The sequence below is a fragment of the Hylobates moloch genome, unplaced genomic scaffold, assembly GCF_009828535.3.
Source record: "Hylobates moloch isolate HMO894 unplaced genomic scaffold, HMol_V3 SCAFFOLD_1, whole genome shotgun sequence".
NCBI classification, from domain to species: Eukaryota; Metazoa; Chordata; class Mammalia; order Primates; family Hylobatidae; genus Hylobates; species Hylobates moloch.
In genome coordinates this window covers 69,780,700-69,802,124 of record NW_026652276.1, presented here as the reverse complement: position 1 = coordinate 69,802,124, position 21,425 = coordinate 69,780,700, and the positions used below count along the sequence as shown (strand labels likewise).

The window sequence follows — 21,425 nt, the reverse complement described above, 5'->3', positions numbered from 1 at the left end:
TCCTAAGACTGGGTTCACCCAGAGTTTTTAACTCCCAAGCTCATTCACATTGAGGCTCCAGCAATTTGTCAATTACAGTTTGTATTCCTACTGGTATTGCCACGAGTGCTGGCCTTTTATTCCTGGGCTTCTGTTCTTGGTAAGTTGTGATTCTCTACATCCTCCTGTCTTGCAAATTTTCTAGGAGGTGGTTTGCCCTGTGACCTCAATTCTCTGATGGATCTAAGAATAATTGTTTTGTTTCATTATTTTTATTATTTATTATTATTGTTAAATGGAGACAGGGTCTCACTATGTTGCCTAGGCTGATCTTAAACTCCTGGGCTCAAGTGACCTCCACACCTTAGCCTCCCAAAGTGCTGGAATTACAGGCATGAGCCACCGTGCCTGGTCAGAAGAATTGTTGATTTTTGGTTTGTTCAGCTTGTTTCTTGTTGTGAGGATGAGAATGATGACTTCCAAGCTCTTTTCATATTGAACCAGAAACCGGAAGTGTCTCGATACTGCTTTTAAATGAATTTGGATGGTAATACTTATAAGAGCATCTGCTTATATTTTTTAACTTGTGGTTTTTATTATGTGCAGGTTGTATTATTTAATATTAATTTACAGATAAAATCTGATACACTTATGGACTCATAGATTTCTTACAATTACTGAAGGAGTTAAAAGCATGACACCCCAAAATATCTTGCTCTGGCATATTGACTATTTTGAGTTAAAGGCACTTGAAAAATAGCAGGTGCAAGAAGATCACTCTGACCTTTCTTCAGTTTCTTAAAAGCAGGAGATGAAATTCCCATGTGAAAGATGCTCTCCCTGTGCCGGCAGGAAAGCATTATTCTTATCTTCAAGGATAAGAAGTTGAGGCTGAAGGAAATCTGTACAGTCTTAGCCCATTCTAAGTTGCTATAAAGGAATGCCTGAAGCTGGGTAATTTATAAGGAAAGAGGTTTATTTGGCTCTTGATTCTGCAGACTGTGCAAGAAACATGATGCCAGCATCTTCTTCTGGTGAGGCCCTCAGGCTGCTTCCACTCGTGGTGGAAGGTAAAGGGGAACTGGCATGTGCAGAGATAACATGGGGAGAGAGGAAGCAAGAGAGAAGGGGAAAGTGCCTGGCTCCTTCTAACAGCCAGCTCTTGTGGGTACTAATCAAGTTGAGAACTGACTCACACCACCCCACCACCTCCAAGGGAGGGCATTAATCTATTTATAAGAGACCCACCCCTGTGACGAAAACACTTCCCATTAGGCTCCACCTCCAACACTGGGGACGAAATTTCAACATGAGATTTGGTGAAAACAAACCATGTTGCAGGAAGTCAGGGACCCCGAATGGAGGGACCGGCTGGAGCCACAGCAGAGGAACATAAATTGTGAAGATTTCATGGACAGTTATCACTTCCCTAATAATACTCTTATAATAAATTTCTTATGCCTGTCTTACTTTAATCTCTTAATCCTGTTATCTTCTTAAACTGAGGATGTATGTCACCTCAGGATCACTGTGATGATTGTGTTAACTGTACAAATTGATTGTAAAATGTGTGTTTGAACAATATGAAATGAGTGCACCTTGAAAAAGAACAGAATAACAGCGATTTTTAGGGAACAAGGGAAGACAACCATAAGGTCTCACTGCCTGCAGAGTTGGGCAAAAAGAGCCATATTTTTCTTCTTGCAGAGAGCCTATAAACGGACATGCAAGTAGGAGAGATATCACTAAATTCTTTTCCTAGCAAGGAATATTAAGACCCTAGGAAAATAATTGCATTCCTGGGGGGAGGTCTATAAACGGCCGCTCTGAGAGTGTCTGTCTTATGCGGTTGAGATAAGGACCGACATACGCCCTGGTCTCCTGCAGTACTCTCAGGCTTATTAGGGTGGGGAAAAAACCACTCCCTGGTAAATTTTAGGTCAGACTAGTTCTCTGCTCTCGAACCCTGTTTTCTGTTGTTTAAGGTGTTTATCAAGACAATACGTGCACAGCTGAACATAGACCCTTATCAGGAGTTTTTGATTTCGCCCTTTGCCTTGTGATCCTTCCTTTGCCTTTTGCCTTGTGATCTTTATTGGCCTCAGAAGCATGTGATCTTTGTTCTCCTTTCTGCCCTTTGAAGCATGTGATCTTTGTGACCTATTCCCTGTTCATACACCTCCTCCCCTTTTGAAGTCCTTAATAAAAACCTGGTTTTGTGGCTCAGGTGGGCATCATGGCCCTACCGCTATGTGATGTCACCCCCCCAGCAGCCCAGCTATAAAATTCCTCTCTTTGTACTCTTTCTCTTTATTTCTCAGACCGCCAACACTTAGGGAAAATAGAAAAAACCTATGCTGAAATATTGGGGGCGTGTTCCCCTGATAAAACCACATCCAAACCATAGCACAAATCTAATTTCACTAACCCTTATCTTCCTGTCCATTTCACCCAAGTAACTACCCTAGCCCAAGCCCCTTTGCTTTCTCACATTTTCATAATTTACTACTCTTTGTTCTATTCAGTATGTAAGTGTTCAACCCTAACTGCATCTTTGGGCCTTCATTTTCTTATGAGGGCTCCTGTGCCATATGAAACATGGATTAAATAAATTTGTATGCTTTTCTTCTGTTGATCTGTCTTATGTCAATTTAATTCTCAGCACCCCACAACTGAAAAAATCTCTAAGAGGGTAGAGGTAAAATTTTGCCTCCCCTGCATTACCCCACATGCTAGGGGAACCAATGTTTTAAAGTACACTAAAAGCTCATAATTTTGAATCAATTGTGAGGAAAGCATCCATTCAGTAAATTCTGAAAAGAGATGACCTCAACATGAATACAATTCTATTAGTTTCAAACAGGGCAATGTAGGATACTTTAACAGGCTCTCCTGGCTCCAAACGTCTCCTTCCCCAAGCCCTGCCTGTCTAAAATATCTATGTAATCAATCCCTTTGGAAGAAGTTATTGAAGGCTTTTTGTTAAGGAGCAACTCCTTTTCTGGGAAGGGAACACTTTCAAACTACACACGCTTTAGCTGGATTTGACCAGCTGAATCATTAGATTTCGTGAATCTAATGATCTAAGTTGCCCTCTAGCAGAAACGTGAGGGAATGAGATACAGAGGACGTTCTGATGCTGCATGGGGGTTCTGCTGATTGAGGAGTCTGGTAACCAGCTTAGGCAACTAGAGAAAATTGAGAAAGGTGAGGGGTGAGAGCAAGAGAGGGACTGACCCCGGGCCCAGGGTTCCATGGATCAGAGATTCCAGGATTGCTTACTAATGTCTGAATAGATTAAAGGGGATGGTTTGTAATTAACATGTCAGTGTATCAATCTAAGTAAAGTTGCTTTCTCTCTTTCTCTTTTTTTTTTTTTTTTTTTTGGAGATGGAGCCTTGCTTTATCACCCAGACTAGAGGGCAGTAGCATGATCTTGGCTCACTGCAACCACTGCCTCCTGGGTTCAAGCAATTCTCCTGCCTCAGCCTCCCTAGTAGCTGAGACTACAGGTGCACTCCACCACACCCCACTAATTTTTTTGTATTTTAGCAGAGACAAGGTTTCACTGTGTTGCCCAGGCTGGTCTTGCACTCCCGAGCTCAGGCGATCCACCTGCCTCAGCCTCCCAAAGTGCTAAGATGACAAGTGTGAGCCACAGCACCCAGACAAGCCTGATTTTGCTTGTCTCTGAATGATAATTTGACCTCCTTAATCATATTGTTCTTTTAATAGGCTAACATCTCCCTTGAAATTTTATTTACACTGCTCACATGTGACAGCCTCAAGGACACTTCTGCTTGGTGGGGGCAGCCCTGGTCGAAGCAGGTCCTCAACTTCAAATCTGTGGACACTTTGGGTTTCCTGTGGATTCCTGCTCCAGCCTCTCTTTGTCCAGGCACTTTCTTCAGTTCTCTTTTGTTCCATTCCCTGCAGGTGCAGGGTCTCTGCCCTGTTGCTCTAATAAGCCCAAGCCAGAGTTCCAGCTCTGGACTCACCTGTCTGGCAAGGGAGGAAGGACAAGAACAAATATTCTTTGCTTTCATGAGCTCTGTAGATGGTAGTGATATAAATAAGCTTGATAATGGTATACAAAAGACAAAAATGAGATTCATACTGACGTTGGGGGGTTGGTATGGGTATGATGATAATGTGACCTTACAAGATGAGGGAACTACAAGGTGAGGAAGTGAAATTGACATTTCATCAGGAATGTTCCTCCATTCTGATCAGCAGCTAGGGTTGGGGCTTATGGTTTTCAGTATAGTGTCCCTGTGCTTACAGTAGGCTCTACCCTCTCCCAGTAGACCTCCAGGCAGAGGGGTGCAGGAGCTGTCTTGTGACAGCTGACTGTTACAGTTTAAGAATTTTGCAATCTGGTGGTCAAACACAGCCATTATTCAAGCTTAAATTATATGCCATTATTGTATAAATTATATAAAAATTATATATTGAAAACAAAGGTAATAAATACTCAAAAGCCATCAATTCCTAATTGTCTTACTACACTTTGCTGCTATTCTTGAGGTTATTTGGTGCCTGTCTGCGGGAAATACCACATAATCATGTACTGCTGCACGTCCTTCCCAACTCCACATTCAGTGACGTCAGCCATGAAATCAGCTGCAGTTGGAGTTTTTACACCATGGAATTACAAATATTGAAAGCCAGGGCTTGATTTATTATTTTTTTGATTGTGTAGACTTAAGAAATGGTTGAACCATGGAATGCTATGTAGTCATAAAAAGAATGAAATTATGTCCTTTGCAGCAACATGGATGCAGCTGGAATCCATTATCCTAAGCAAATTAATGCAAGAACAGAAAACCAATACCACATGTAACTTGTAATTGGGAGCTAGACATGAGTTACATATGGACATAAAGATGGGAACAATAAACAATAGGGACTATGAGAAGGGAGAGAGAGGGAGAGGGGCAGGGGCTGAAAAACTACCTATAGGGTACTGTGTTTACCACCTGTGTGATGGGATCATTCATATCCCAAACCTAAGCATCAGGCAACATGCCCATGTAACAAACCTGCATGTGTACACTCTGAATCTAAAATAAAAGTTGAAATTATTTTTTACAAAGGTATTGAAGAAAAATGTTAATGCAGATTAAACATGTGTCTATAGTTGTTACAATGGGAATAGTACAAACACCAAGAGAATATTCTAGTTTTGAAAAACTATTATTTGATTCAGTACGAGGAAGTCACTCATATCAATGGTGAATGAGTGAAGTTCCAACATACATTTTCATTATCTTTCTTTTGCCTTACTCATTAAAGTAAATGAAAGCATCAACCAAAACTCATGGTGGAACTGCACTCAAAGATACAGTTATAAGATATTTACCAGCAAACAGCTGCCAGGAGGCCACAATTCACTCTAAAAATTCAGTTCTGATTAGCCAGCACTGCCCTCTGTGGATGAGAGGGAGCTTTTGTTTATTGTACAAAATCTTACAAAGGTATCGATAAGCAAAAATAAAGTAAAAAATCCCTGTAATTTCTCCACCAAGAGATAACATGACTCATATGCATATACATATTTTCAAACAAATATCGAATTATAGCTATAAAGGGAAGACTTTTTAAAATTGTGTGTGTGTGTAAAAGAGTATTTGGAGAGCATCTTTCCATGTTATTCAGTTTTCTTCTAAAATCTCATTTGTAATTATTCCATAGAAGGCTGTTGTACTGATTATAAGTTATTTCACCAGTCCTCAATGATTGAACATTTGGATCGTTCCCAATTTGTGGCAATTAAAAACACAACCTTAGGAAAATAAATAAATAAAACAAACAAGTGACAAATAAAAAAGACAACCCTACAAAGCACTTCTTTGCAGCTAAATAATACATCCTTTGTTTTCCTTAGGAGAAATTTCTAGAAAAAAGATACATGCATGACGAGGCCTTTTTCTCCTCTTTTCTCTTTTTTTTTTCTTTAGGGAATGCCATCCCAGTTCTATACTAAGTCTTTAAAAGACCTCTCCTAATAAACTGGAAGCTTCATGTGGGCAGGGACTGTGTCTGCAAGTTCATCCCTCTAGCTTCAACCTGTGGCCCAGTGCCTGATGTGGGGACATATTCAATGCATATTTGCTGAATGTAAGAAGGAAAGAGGAAGGGCTGGTGTATTAGTTTGCCAGGGCTAACAACACAGTATCACAGACCAGGTGGTTTCAACAGCAGAAATTTATTTCCTCACAGTTCTAAAGGCTAGTAGGAGTCTGAGATCAAGTTGTCAACAGGCTCGTTTCTTCCAGGTTTCTGTTTCTTCTGTTCTGGACTTGTAGATGACCAGCTTCTCTCTCTCTCTTCACATGGTCGTTCCTCTGTGTCTATGTCCTTATCTCTTCTTCTTAATAAGGGCGCCAATCATATTGGATTAAGGCCCATCCTGATGGCCTCCTCATTTTAACTTAATTGCCCTTGAAAGATTCCTTTTCCAAATACAGTCACATTTTCACAGGACTTGAACATACAAATTTTGCAAGAGACCTACTTTAGCCCACACAGTTGTGCAGATTGCCATGTGGGGTTGTGGTAAGTTAGAGCCAAAAAGGATGAATGTCTTTGGAGACCAAAGTAATGAATTTTCTTGAGACAGAGTCTTACTCTGTGACCTAGGGGCTAGAGTGCAGTGTCAAATCACAGCTCACTGCAGCCTCCACCTCCCAGGCTCAAGCGATCCTCCTGAGACAGCCAGGTGGGAGGGAGTCCTGGAGAAACTCCAACCAGCCTGCCTACTGAGGTGGAGCCTCGGAAGTTCACTGCATTTGCAGCAGGGAGGAGCCTGGCCCCTCTGCTTCTTGGGTGGAATCTGGGATTCAAATGCTGGGCAGGAAGCGCTCTAGCTGGGACTCTGGCCTAGTGAGAGTCCCCGTTTCCCCCTTTTCTTCCTTTAACCCAATAAAACCTTGGCCATAGGATGGACAAGGACCCCGCCTTTAGCTGAACTAAGGAAAAGTTCTGCAACATTCCTACCTCAGCCTCCTGAGTAGCTGGGGACCACACACAGGTTTATGACACCATATCTGGCTTTTTTTTTTTTTTTTTAACCTCTTGTAGGAATGAGGTTAGTAAGCTTTTAAAACGCATTGCCTTGCCGGGCGTGGTGGCTCACGCCTGTAATCCCAGCACTTTGGGAGGCCGAGGCGGGCAGATCTTCTGAGGCAGGGAGTTTGAGACCAGCCTGGCCATCATGGAGAAACCCTGTCTCTACTAAAAATACAAAATTAGCTGGTCATGGTGGCACGCACCTGTAATCCCAGCTACTTGGGAGGCTGAGGCAGGAGAATTGCTTGAACCCAGGAGGCAGAGGTTGCAAAGAGCTGAGATCATGCCATTGCACTCCAACCTGGGCAATGAGAGCAAAACTCTGCCTCAAAAAAAAAAAAAAAAAAAATTGCCTTGCTTTATATGTTGGTTTTGAAATGTCTGATGCCAGTCTAATTCTTTTACCTTTATAAGTTGTTTGATCTTTTTTCCCGGAGGCTTGAGAGTTTCTTTCTTCTTTCTTTCTTTCTTTTTTGAAATCTAATAGTTTTCTAGGGTTCTACCTTGGAGTATGATCCTTCTGGGTAAATTTTTCCCATTACTCAGTGATCTCTAGGAATGTGTAGACATAGGTCTTTTCCCACTCTATAAAGTTATCTTGAATTATAGTTTTAGATATTGGCTGTGTCTCATCGTTCTGTTTTTTCTTCTTCAGGAACTCTGAAAGCACAGAAATTATTATTATTATTAATGGCCTGTCTTCCATGTCTGCTACTCTTCCTCTGGCCCTTTTTCCTTCTTCACTTATGCCTTTCTTATTCTCCTCATAGTTTGCCTGCTTTTCTTCAATGCCTCTTACTAACTTTTAATTTGAGTCTATTCTAGTAACTTTTAATTTAAGCCTATTCTCGTTTTATCAGAGGAGAATTTTTCTCAGTTGATATAATCGAAATTCCATTTCCTGGCTTTTGTTATAGCTGCATATGGACTTCATTTTCCATTTGTTAATTTTTATGGTATGAAGATGTTTTCAAACTTTTTGGTTTAATGGCATCATCTTATGTTGGTATTGCAAAGTCCAGGTCTTTGGCAGGATATTTTGGTTTGATTTGCTGGGTTAGAGAGAGTTGTGAATCCTCTTTTTTCTTGCAGGAACCTAAAATTTCCATCTTTTCTTTTTTAACTCTTCCCACCTAATGCCAAAGAATGTTTTTTTTCTTTCCTTTTTTGTTTCTTTTGTTCTTTCCCAGAACTTTTGGGTTTCAACGATTGCCCCCTTTAAATTGCCCAGACTTCCAAGTTCCTTCCTGAAGTCCATGCCCTGATCTCAGACTAGGGTGGACCTAGACTTTCTGGTGTTAAATCAAACTCAGGATCCTTCACAAGCTTCCCTATTTTGCCTTCCCTGCAGTCTCTAGGTTTGCTTTTGTTTGCCCTAAGGGCTAGGGTGTGGTGAGGGAATAAGAAATTGTGTTCTGAGATCTGATTATTCTCTTTCTATTCATAATTATTTTGAAGTTTGGACATTCTGTCTTTAGGTTATGCTGAAGGTGTGGCTTGCATATAAATTCACTTTTTGTCCTTTGTTTGGATCCATGAAGAGGCAGGTAGCTATGGTGCTGCTGTTGCCTGAGCCTACCCTGAAGCCCCTTAATCTCACTTTCGTTAAAAATTGTAGCAGAAGTGCAATTTGTCCACCAGATTCCATTTTTCTCTCATTCTTCCTTGATAACAAAACCCCAGTTTGCAAAGGCAGAATCAGATATGCCGCGTTGGCATTTTAAAATCTAATTTCTAGGCTGCTGTGACCAAGTAGCACAGTTTGGTCAAACAGACATAAGCAGAAATCGATGGGGTGGGGTTTGTGGAAAAGTCTGAGTGTCTATGGAAATGGTAAGACTGAGCTAGCAAAGCCCTTTGCCCTTTTCTTTCCCTCATTTTTCTTCCTGGATCTCTCAGACATAACACCGGGAGAGGCAGCAGTTATCTTGTGGCCATAAGCATGAAAGCCAAAAGCTAAGGATGATGGAACAGAAAAATAGTAGGAGCCTGAATATTTGAGGAGCTGGGTCAGCTCTGGATTTCCTCTTCCCAGATTTCTGGTAATGTAAGAAATATAAACCTCTTTCTTAATTAAGGCCTGATGTTTTAGGTCTCTGTTTAGGGCTGTATATACGATCAATACTTTGATTTACTGATGATACATTTCCTCCTTTGCATTGACAAGATTATCATTTCCACAGCTCAACTTGTCTAGGGTCCCACTAACCTACTACACATGCTGTTTCTTATGTCTCAGTTATATGTTAAAAGGCTCAAGATTTACATCAATAGAGGAGTACAGAGAAAACATTCCTGTAGGTATCTTTCTCCAGTAGTCTATACAGATGTTGGAAATAAATTTTCGGTGCCACAAAAGAAATAGCACTCACACATAAATTTAATTTTCTCAGCAAGGCAATTTTGCTTTTATAGAAGGGTATGTCTCGCGGATGGAGCAATGGCGAGAGCACACCTGAACAAGGGAGGGGAAGGGGTTCTTATCCCTGACGCAGGTAGCCCGTACTGCTGTGTCATTCCCCTATTGGCTAGGGTTGGATCACACAGTCTAAGCTAATTCCGATTGGCTATTTTAAAAAGAGCAGGGGTATGAGCTGGAGTGGCAGGGTGAGTAGTTTGGTGGGAAGGACAGTTACAGAACAGGTGACTCAGGGTGACTAAGAACTGAGCAGGTGACCGGGGTGACTAAGGTCAGAGCAGGTGATAGAAACTAGGAGGGGGTTTATTTACTAAAACTAGGGGCAAGGAGATGTAAAGAATGAGGAAGTTAAACTTTAAAATGAAGAACAAAGAACAAGAGAGCTGAACATACTGATACATTAGTTCTTTGGAGAGGATCTCAGAACTCATTTTACTTAACAATTTACTGGCTAAAACCTTTGAAGAGGAATTTATTATATCCTACACAGACACAGAAAGTTTTGTTGTGAAGAAAGAGATTTAAATTTTTAAATTTTTAATTTGTATAAATGTAAGGGGTGCAGTTTTGTTACATGGATATATTATGTAGTAGTGAAGTCTGGGCTTTTCATGTAATCATCATTCAAATAATGTACATTGTACCCATTAGGTAGTCTCCCATCTCTCACCCACTCTCACACTCTCACCCTTCCAAGGGAACTAGAAAAAGGAAGACATTTTTAATACTCACATATTCCTAGAAAACAGAAGCAGGGCCTCTAGGGAAGCAGCCCCAGGGTGGTCAGAAAGCAGAGGGAATGAGAGAGAAACATGGGAAAGGGCCTTTATTGTGGTTGTCTCCAGAAGGAACAGGCAAGACAGACTGAGCAGGTTTAGAATTAACTATTTTGAATAATTTCAGCAAGGTCCGGGGCAACGGGGCTGTCCCTAGTTGCCTGGTACCTGGCCCAGGGGTGATTAGGAGAGGGATACAGTTTCACAGAGTATAAGAATCAAATAAAAAAGGTGGTTGGTAATGTAGGCCCTGAATTGGTTGGTTTGCATAGGAAAGGTGCAAACATTTGCTATCTCTGGAAATTAGCTAACCCTGTGAAGGACAAATCCTCCAGGTCAGCAAGTCCCTGGATGTGAAAGCTTCAAATTCAGAAACTAGAAAAGCATGGGTTTCACAAATACTACTGCAATGACCTCAGTTTCTTGTAAAGACCATCTGATAAAACATTCTTGTCAGATGTAAGCTAATTCATAAGGTAATTCTGTATTCTGTAGTGCTCTCTACTAAGTACACATATTACAATTTACATCACCATCACATACTAACACAGCTTCTGGTTTTGGGCTCTCCGCCATGTGAGTCCTCAATAAATAGAGCTTAATGAATGCTATAGAGCCTTTCAATAAAAAACTAAATGCCACCAATGACAGCACAGTTAATCAGTGGCAAAACTGGGAACTGATCTTAGGCTTCTTGCTTCCAAATGCATTGTTATCCAGTAAGATTATGCTTTGCCAGAGCAAAATTCTATGCAGCTGCTCTTGAGAAAGTCTCAATAATAAACGTTAGGTAATAATTGTCTCACTTCTGGTCTAAAATCAGGAGCCTATTTAAAGGACTGACTCTGGGAAATTTGAGAGAAGCTCCAGGAAGAGTTTTCTCCACTTCTGTTTTCTGGACTTGCAATGTCTTATTGAATTCCTTCCCAAATATGAATCATAGCAAGCCTCATTGAATCTAGAAATCTGGTAGTCTTGGAGGCATCAGTAATAACTGCAAACCAGCAACAATTAGGAAAATCCCAACACCCTGAGCTGATGGTTTCTCTATTTTTTTTTTTTTTTTTTTGGCAATGAAACCAAGGTTAAGAGACCCAAAGCAACTTTCAAGGTCATATCTTTATTTGTTGCCAGTTGAGCCACTTATATCTCCACTTCCTAGAACAGAAAACCCCCAGTAATGATCTGTGAACCATAAATCTTGTGATTCAGTTCTTTGATTATTTTTCTCGATCTAAACTATATATACCCTTTATGATTTAATTTTGAACTCAAGTGCCTACTCTTGCTGCTTAGCTATGGATAGGAGCTTGGATATGTGTCTAAAATGTTACTTTAACGATGTTTGAATCTCTCATCCACTCTCACCTCATAGGAAATTATGGCCTCTTTGTATGGGTGCTCTGCAGCTGCCACCAGTTGTCAACCAGCCATGATGAAGACTGTTTTATTGATTGGCTACCAGTCAGGCTATTGTCATTTGTATTTCTAGCAGAAGGAAGAAATGTCATTTTATTTTATATATACATATATATGTGTGTGTGTGTATATATATATATATATATAGAGAGAGAGAGAGAGAGAGAGAGAGACGGAGTAAGCTCATACAATATTTGTCTCCCTGTGCCTGGCTTACTTCACTTAACATAATGTCCCCTAGCTTCATCCGTGCTGCTTCAAATGACAGAATTTCCTGATTTTTAAAAGCTGAATAGCATTCCATCGTGTATATATAACACATTTACAAAATCTGTACATTCATTGTTGGATGTTCAGGTTGTTTCCGTGTCTTAGCTATTGTAAAAAATGCTGCAGTAAACATGGGAGTGCAGACATCTCTTCAGCATACTGATTTCAATTCCTTTGAGCATATACCCACTAGTGGGCTTGCTGGATCATATGGTGGTTTTATTTTTAGTTTTTTGAGGAACCTCCATATTGTTGTCCAGAATGGCTGTACTAATTTACAATACCAGTGTATCAGAGTTTCTTTCTCTCCACATCCTCACCAACATTTGTTTTGGTAATAGCAGATTTAATAGGTGTGAAATGATATCTCATTGTGTGTTATTTGCATTTCTCTGATGATTAGAGATGTTGAGCATTTTTTAATTTATCTGTTGGCCATTTGCACATCTTCTTTCGAGAGACATCTGGTTGAGTCTCTTGCCCATTTTAAAATTGGAGTCTTTGTTTTCTTGTTTTTGAGTAGTTTGAGTTCCTTGTATATTTTGGATATTAACACCTTATTTGATGTATAATTTGCAAATATTTTCTCCATCTGTGGGTTGCCTCTTTGCTCTATTGTTTCTTTTGTTGTGAAGAAGCTTTTTAGTTTTATGCAATCCCATTTGTTGAGTTTTTTTAATTTCATTGCCAAGGCTTAGATTTAAAAAAAAAATTATTTAGAGACAGGGTCTTGCTCTCTCAACCAGGCTACAGTGCAGTGGCACAATCAGACCCCACCGCAGCCTTCAACTCCTGGGCTCAAGTGATTCTCCCACGTTAGATTCCAGCTGGGCAGCTGGAACTAAAGGCTCATGCCACTGTGCCCAGCTAAAAATTGCTTAAATTTGTAAATTTTACACAGATTTTAAAGAAAAATAACCATGACCTAAAATTTTCATATTCTAGGATCTCCAGTGTTGCTCAAAAGGAACATTTCCATAATTTGAACTACCTGCAAAAATATTGACAATTATAATTTAATTTATGAAATCGAACATACTATACTTGAACTTTCAGTTGAGTGAAAAAATGTTGTTTACTGTCGATATTTACACATGGAAATTTAGTTTGCTAAATTTATGAAGTTTTAATTAATGTTATCTTAGTAATGTGTGAATATTTGGAGATATGTCAATTGCCTGAAGGTTTATAAATTTGATTTTAGACAAAGTACAAATAGTGAACATTCTTTTCCTCACACAGAATTTCCCTTGGGCATTAAGTAAATAATTAAAGAAATAGGCATTAAAAAAATTAAGGTTTTCTTAAATGTCTTAAACACTAAAAAATAAACGAAATCAATATTGCAATGATTGCAAAACTGATCGGTTCACTTGGTTATAAAAGTATTTGTATGGTGTATTTATTTTTAAATTTTCTTTATATTTCTATTCTTTTTCAGGCTAACCTCTCACACTCTTGAAGGTTATAAGAGGGATTGATAGTCCATGATTCAGGTCTTGACATAAAAGGCATGAACGTCCCTCCCAAGGTGAGTTATTTGGGTCTGTCATCCAGTTGGATGAACTTTGTTAATAGTTATACTTCTTACATTGCCTCAGGAACTACAAAATGCTAACATGTTGACTTTGATCCGTAGAGATGTTTTGATTTTTTGTGATGTAGATGTTCCTGCAAAATGACTTATCTTCATAGGAAGAATGATAAAAAATCTAATTCCCTGTCATGTTTTGGGTGTCTTTTTTTTTTTTTAAACACAACTTAATAGCTTTTCTTTGCGACTGTTGTTCTGAGTATCTTTTCCTTGTCATATATTGTAGGATAAGTTTATTTTGCAATTACTTGTTTTGCGTCATCCTAGTCTTTGTTAAATCTAAAGACCTTGAACAAATTTGGTTTTCTTTCTCATCAACCACTAAGACCCGTAAGATTTTGTCACCTTTATATATCACTACTGTAAATAATTATGTTATAATTATGAATAATTGATATCTGATAATTACATGAATAAATAATATATACATCATTCAAAGATAAGGTTTTTATTCTTTAGGAATTTTCAAGCTAAAATAACCAAAATAGATTGGAATGTATCTATAAGTTAATGCTTTTTTTTAATCTCTTAACATATTTAGGCCTCAGTTGCTCCCTCAGAGGGTTATAATACTTCTTCCATTTATTGGTTTTTTTTTTTTGGTTGTTATAAAAATAACTTGAACTATAGGTTGTGAAGATTCTTTGTAAATTACTGTCTAAATGATTGTATTTGATATAATGACTATTCTTGATATAGCACACACTGATAATGTAATAAACCAATAAATCTGAGCACACGTGAATCATAAGGGGTAATTACATCTCTTTTTATCTGTGTGTCTATGGTGAAGCATGAATGCAGAAGAGAAAGAGAAGAGGCAATGTTTCTGTCTTAGAATAATAGTTTATCATTATCCTTAGGATATCCCTAGCAAGTTACAATGAAAGTGAAGATAGGTAACACAGTAAAAACTTAAATACATTTCAGAGAAGGGAAAACAAGATAAAAATTTGGAGAAAGATGAATTCTCAATAAATATTTATTTCATGAGTTAATTAATTGACAAATTAATTGGATAGGAGAGTAGAAAGTCAGCCGCCATTTTTCTCTTACTTTTTATATGGGAAACCTCCGGAAAGATAAGCACCATGGGTTGGCAGAAGTGGGAGTCTTGGTAAGGAGAGCGTACTTGACTTTGAAAGAGACAAAAAGTATTCTTGCAATGTTAGTAGGTCTGCAGAGAGGAAGACAAATGTAGATCCTTCCCAGGACTATTGATTTTATATTCGTTATCTCTGAATCAGTTGAGCCTCTCATTTTAGTCATTCTCCTCCCTTTTCAAGCTGTTTAAAATTTGAAATTAGCATCATACATCAGAACAAACTCTCTTGCTAAGTCATAGCTCTCCTTTATGTGTTCAGTGATTGTATTTTTATCCATGAATCACCAGTTCTCTAGATGACATACCTTCCTTCCTCCACTCCTTGCTAAGTAAATTTGTTTATTTCACCATTTGTTCTCTTCACAGTCTAAATGTCAAGCACATTCTCATAATTATTGAGGATCTGTGATTTTTAAATAACGACCCCAAAAGGCTGCTGAGATCTCCCTATCCAAGCACACCTCATTTAATTGTGCTTTGCTTCATTACCCTTCACAGATATTGCATTTTTTACAAGTTGAAGATTTGAGGCAACCCTTCATTGAGCAAGTCCATCAGTATCATTTTTCTTTCTTTCTTTTTTTTTTAAAAAAAGAAGGTTCTTTTCTTTGTATTTTTGCAATATCATTCAATAAAAAGCAGTAGAAACATAACAGTCTTAATATTAAGTTTACAATGGAATATTTGAACAAAAAATCTGTACACATTATAATTTACAGCAATTTTATGTGGTAAATCCACTGATTGTTAAAAAAATCTTCTTTATAAATCGCTCTGCTGCATTAAATCTTGGAGTATTATAAAGAATGCACCTAGCTCTATTTACAAAGGTTAGCAGCAGAACATACCCAAGTCATACAGCATCAAAGCATGTTACCAGCGGCAAATCCACATGGGTCTTCAGCAGCCTCAATTCTTGCCTCCTCAGAAGAAATAATTCGACTGAGAGGCATGAGGCAGAAGGAGAGACTGAGGCAAGTTTTAGAGTGGGAGTGAAATTTATTATAAAGCTTTAGCACAGGAATAAAAGGAAGTAAAGTACACTTGGAAGAAGGCCAAGTGGGCAACTGGAGAGATTAAGTGCGCTGTTTGACCTTTGACCTGGGATTTTCTATGTTGGCATACTTCCCAGGTCTTGCATCTCTTCTCGCCTGATTCTTCCCTTGGGGTGTGCTGTCCACATGCGCAGTGGCCTGCCAGCACTTGGGAGGTGAGCATGTGCATTGTGTTTATTGGAGTTGTACGCATGTTCACTTGAGGCATTCTTCCCTTACTAGTTGAATGTCCCTTGGAGGTTATATACCAGTTAAATTCCACCATTTTGTCTCTTAATAAACATGCTTAAGCCCAATCACCCAACTCCCGAGATCTTATCAGGAAGCTGCTGATCACTAGGCCCAGGTTTTTCTGTCTGTTGGGAAACTGCCTTTCCCTGGCCCTGGCTATGACTAATTATTATTTAGAGAGACAGTTAACAACCTCCCTGAGCATCACGTGATGGTCGCCTGACATTCCTGGTGTGTGTGCCAGGGGAGGGCCCTCTCCTGTCCTGCTCATGCCTGACTAGCTACCTACTGTAACACAGATACCAAATGAAGAATGTAAACTTCCATAAAACCCGTCAGTTTCACAGCTCAACTTAACATGTTTGTTCAGAGCCCTGTCTGACATATTGATAAAGGGCCAAAAATTAAGTTTCCATAAAGATAATAAAGGTTTCTGACTCTGACACTGCTTTGCCGGATACCTGTAAAGAAAGATTACTCTCAGTTGGTCACATGAATTACATGGTTAAATCCAAAACAACCCATCTGACAAGTGGCAACTTAAAATACTTGTGGAAAATCCATTTCAGTATACTTGTCAGTTTACCTTGGAGCATGGTAGGGGATTAAAGCAAAGTTTGCCACAAGCCTGCTTTAAGTTTGAGCTTCCTTGGATTTAGCCCCATTTACAATTTAAAACATGCAAAATACACTCACTATACATGAAATTAATGTTCTTTAAGAAAATAAGGCTTGACTAACAATTTATTGTGAGATGATGAACTATTAGCAAAGAAGCCCCCAGGTGCAAGTGTGCACACGTGCTTGGCACCTGATCAGCCTTCCACCAGACCTGTGAGGAGCTGTTTCTTTTGGTGGCCGCAGGTGGCGCAGTTAGCTCATGACCCAGAAGTCTCTCAAGGGTTCAGTGAAACTTCAAATCGAATTCGTCCTGCACTCTGCAGTCCACGCGTATAACTTTGATGGGTGCCAGGGCATGTTTCAAAGTCGTCCTGTGAGCCTGGCTGGGGCTCGGGGCTGCCCTCTGCGGATTTGAGGTCTGCAGGGTGGATATCTTGGCAAATCACATCCTCCTTCAGCCGGAGGATCCCAGAAATGCAGAGCCACTTCCAGAGTCTGATTTTCTGGTCCACGACTATGCTTCTTAAATGTACTGGGAGTCTGGGTTGAATGCCAGGTGGCCGCATGTGTCTTGGGACGTCTTTAGTGTGGCACCACAGGCAATCGTGTCTGCCTCCTCCTCAGGACGCTCCCCTCTGCAGAAGTCGTCGGCACTGTGGATGCAGGTTCTTTTCCATCAGAACTTCCTGATGAAGATTTTCTCTCTTCCAAAGTCTTGTGTGAGTTTTCTTTTATTTTGCCATTTCTTTGTCAAACTCTGGTTCTCATTTTATCTTCCGCTGCCCTCCTCTCGTCTGAACGCCTAGAACGGAGCTCAGGGCCTTCGGGAGGGGCAAAGCCCTCGGGCTGCGGGCTACTGACCAGGCCCCGGGGTTCCTGCGCCTCTCGCGGGCTGTGCGCCGGCGTCCAAGACGCCACCTTGCGGGGACAGCGGGCGGGGACTTCGCGGGCCCGGTGCCATTTTTCCAACAGCATGTGCTCACTTTGTCACATTTTGGTAATTCTCACAATATTTCACATTTCCCACCATTATTTTATCTGTGTGGTGATGATCTGTGATCAGTGGTCTTTCATGGTGCTATGGTAATTGGGGGAACCACAAACCACGCCCATAGCAGATGGCAAACTTGATTGATAAATGTGTGTGCTCAGACAGCTCCACTCACTGGCTGCTTCCTGTCTTTCTCTCTCTCTCTCTCTCTCTCTTTCTTCTCGGCCTCCCAATTCCCTGAGACAGAACAATATTGAAATTGGGCCAATTAATAACCCTATAGTGGCCTCTAAGTGTTCAAGTGAAGGGAAGATCTCACCTCTCTCACTTTAATCAAAAGCTAGAACTGATTAAGCTTGCTGAGGAGGGCGTGTTGGAAGCCAAGATTGGCCAAAAGCTAGGACCCTTGCATCAAACAGCCAAGTTGTGAATGCAAAAGAAAAATTGTTGAGGGAAACTAAAAATGCTACTCTAGTAAGCACTAGAATGATAAGAAAGTGAAGCAGCCTTATTGCTGATATGGAGAAGGTCTGAGTGTTCTGGAGAGACTATCAAACCAGCCGTAACATTCCCTTCAGCCAAAGTCTAATCCAGAGCAAGGCCCTAACTCTCTTCAGTTCTATCAAGGCTGAGAGAGGTAAGGAAGCTGCAGAAGAAAAGTTTGAAGCTGCTAGAGGTGGGTCCATGAGGTTTAAGGAAAGAAGCCATCTCTATAACATAAAAGTGCAAGATGAAGCAGCAGTGCTGAGGGAGAAGCTGCAACAAGCTATCCAGAAGATCCAGTTAAGGTCATTGATGAAGGTGGCTACCCTAAACAACAAATTTTCAATTTAGGAAAAACAGCCTTCTATTGGAAAAAGATGCCATCTAAAACGTTCAGAGTTAGAGAGGAGAAGCCAATGGCTTCAAGGCTCCAGAGGACAGGCTGACTCTCTTGTGAAGGGCTAACACAGCTGGTGACTTTAAGTTGAAGCCAAGGCTCACATATTATTCTGAAAATCCTAGGGCCCTAAAAAATTATGCTAAATCTATTCTGCTTCTGTTTTATAAGTAGAACAACAATGCTCGGATGACAGCACATCTGTTTAAATCATGGTTAACTGAATATTTTAAGCCCACTGTTGAGATCTACTGCTCAGAAAAAAATAGTTCTTTCAAAATGTTCCTGCTGATTGACAGTGCACCTAGTCACTCAAGAGCTCTAAGGGAGACGTACAAGGAGATTAACATGATTTTCATGCCTGCTAACACAACATCCATTCTGCAGTCCATGGATTCAGGAGTAACTTTGACTCCCCAGTCTTATTTGAGAAATACATTTTGTAAGGCTGTAGCTGCTATAGATAGTGATTCCTCTGATGTATCTGGGCAAAGTAAATAGAAAACCTTCTGGAAAGGATTCACTATTCTAGATGCCATTAAGAACGTTAGTGATTCATGGGAGGAGGTCAAAATATCAACATGAACAGGAGTTTGGGTGTTGATTCCAACCTTCATGGATGACTTTGAGGGATTTAAGACTTCAATAAAGGAGATAACTGTAGATGTGATAGAAATAGAAAGGGAACTAGAATTAGAAATGAAGCCTGGAGATATGACTGAGTTGCTACAATCTCATGATAAAATTTGAACAGATGGGGAGTTACTTCTTAAGGATAAGCAAAGAAAGTGGTTTCTTGAGATAGACTTTACTCCTGGTGAAGATGCTGTGAACACTGTACAAATGATAAAAAAGGATTTAGAATATTACATAAACTTAGTTGATAAAGCAGCAGCAGGCTTTGAGAGGATTGGCTCCAGTTTTGAAAGAAGTTATATTGTGGGCCAAATGCTATCAAACAGCATCTCATAATACAGAGAACTCTTTTGTGAAAGGAAGATTGAATCCATGTGGCAAACTTCATTGTTGTCTTGTTTTAAGAATTTGCCATAGCCACCCCATCCTTCAGCAACCACCATCCTGATCAGTCAGCAGCCACCAATATTAAGGCAAGACCATCCACCAGCAAAAAGATAACTCACTGAAGGCTCAGACAGTTGTCACCATTTTTTAGCAATAAAATATTTTAAGATTAAGGTATGTACAGTGTTTTTTAAAGACATAATGCTACTGCATACTTAATAGACTACAGTATAAAGTAAATATAACTTTTATGTGCACTGCAAAACAAAAAAAATTGTGGGACTTTATTGCAATATTCATTTTATTGAAGTAGTCTGGAATCAAACTCACATATCCCCAAGGTATGCCTATACATTGCTTTTGTTGCAGTGTGATAAATGGTGTCGTTTTTGCAGCAAGTAGCATTTTTGCTTCCTCAGGCAGGACCAAAAGGTTCAGAGATTTTTATTAGTTAAGGTAGCAATGTGCCATGCTTCTTTCTTTCTTCAGATACTTCCTTTATTTGCTGACACCTATCTTCCAGTAGCTTCCTAGAGTATTGGCAAGATACATTTTTTGAGGCTTTGAATGTATCTATTTTGTCCTTACACTTGATTATTTGATTGGGTTCAGAATTCTGAGAAAAAGTAAATTTTCCCTTAGAATTTGAAGAGAAGTCTTAGGACAACAGCTTTTCAACAAGCCCAGACAGCAACTTGCTCTGGATTGCAGCCAGAGGACAGAGGGCTCCAGGAACAAGGCTGTTAAGGGAAAATAACAATTGGAAGTGTTTGAGCACTTGGGAAAATTATTGCCTAGACATTTCACAGCTCTGTTAAAGGATTTTGGGAAAAATAAAAGTACACAAATAATTAAACACCTTAAAAAGAGGCAGTTGTTAACTTCAGAGAAAACAAAAGGTTATACAAGAATGAAAACATCACAGTGAAGTTATTTGGCTTAGCAGTGAATAATACTTAGATGGTCAAGATGAGGTAAGTATTGATTATGGATTTAATCCAAAACTATATAGCTACATAGGGAGGATGAATAAAAGGGAAATTAGGCCGGATGCAGTAGCTCATGCCTGTAATCGCAACACTTTGGGAGGCAAAGGCAGGTGGATCACCTGAGGTCAGGAGTTCGAGACCAGCCTGGCCAACATGGTGAAACCCCGTCTCTACTAAAAAGACAAATATTAGCTGGACGTGGTGGTGGGTGCCTGTAAATCCCAGTTACTCAGGAGGCTGAGTCAGGAGAATCGCTTGAACCTGGGAGACGGAGGTTGCAGTGAGCCAAGATTGCACCACTGCACTCCAGCCTGGGTGACAGAGCGAGACTCCGTCTTGAAAAAAAAAAAAGGGGAAAGTAGAGGGAGTCAGAGGGCTTAACCACAAAAGAGAAGTCTATCGATCCTGTGTTATAGCAGCACATCAAGATGATTCCTTGGAAGTATAGAAGTCATGTAATGAATCACATAGAGACACTTCTGAGAGTGAAGGGACCACTGGCTATAATTATTCTGAGACAACAGGTACAAACTGGAATTGATGGGCAAACTAGATGTATGGTCACCCAAATTACAGGCATATTATTTTAAATGTAGAGGTAAACGCCAGATGAGACAGGTAATTCAGTTGGAAGTGGCTGTCTCTCTAGGGAGTGGGATTGGTGGTAGGAGAGAGTAAGACAGGAGACTGTTGGTTTTTAACATGAGTCTATTAGTACTATTTGATTTAAAATAATGCTTATGCATTATATTAAAATAAACTTAAAAGTTGACTTTTTAGAACAGATTAGACTAACATTGCCTAATGCTTTTTAATGTAAACCAAAATGTTCCTTTTATGGCAAGAGGCCATATAGAAGGACTCCTGGAATACTTACTTCCTATACTATTTATTTGATTCTTTCCTCAATTTAAGAAAGGTGCCACTGGAGGGAGAATAAGTACTAGGTCTTCTTTGTCTCTGAAATAGGGCCTTGGCACAAAGTAGATGCTTATTAGTTAT

The 21,425-nt window shown here is 39.8% G+C and overlaps 1 protein-coding gene and 1 pseudogene across 1 annotated transcript in view; both read left to right on the top strand.

The window, feature by feature from the left end:
- PDK1 (pyruvate dehydrogenase kinase 1) overlaps window positions 1-16,882 on the top strand; it is a 119,465-nt gene extending 102,583 nt beyond the window's left edge. The window contains exons 12-13 of the transcript XR_004370343.2: window positions 13,376-13,465; window positions 15,000-16,882. The gene's annotated coding sequence lies outside the window, so the exon portion shown is untranslated. The remainder of the gene's footprint in view (window positions 1-13,375; window positions 13,466-14,999) is intronic.
- Window positions 16,883-17,270: 388 nt separating this feature from the next.
- On the top strand, window positions 17,271-20,181 carry LOC131382903 (tigger transposable element-derived protein 1-like; annotated as a pseudogene).
- Window positions 20,182-21,425: the final 1,244 nt, after the last annotated feature.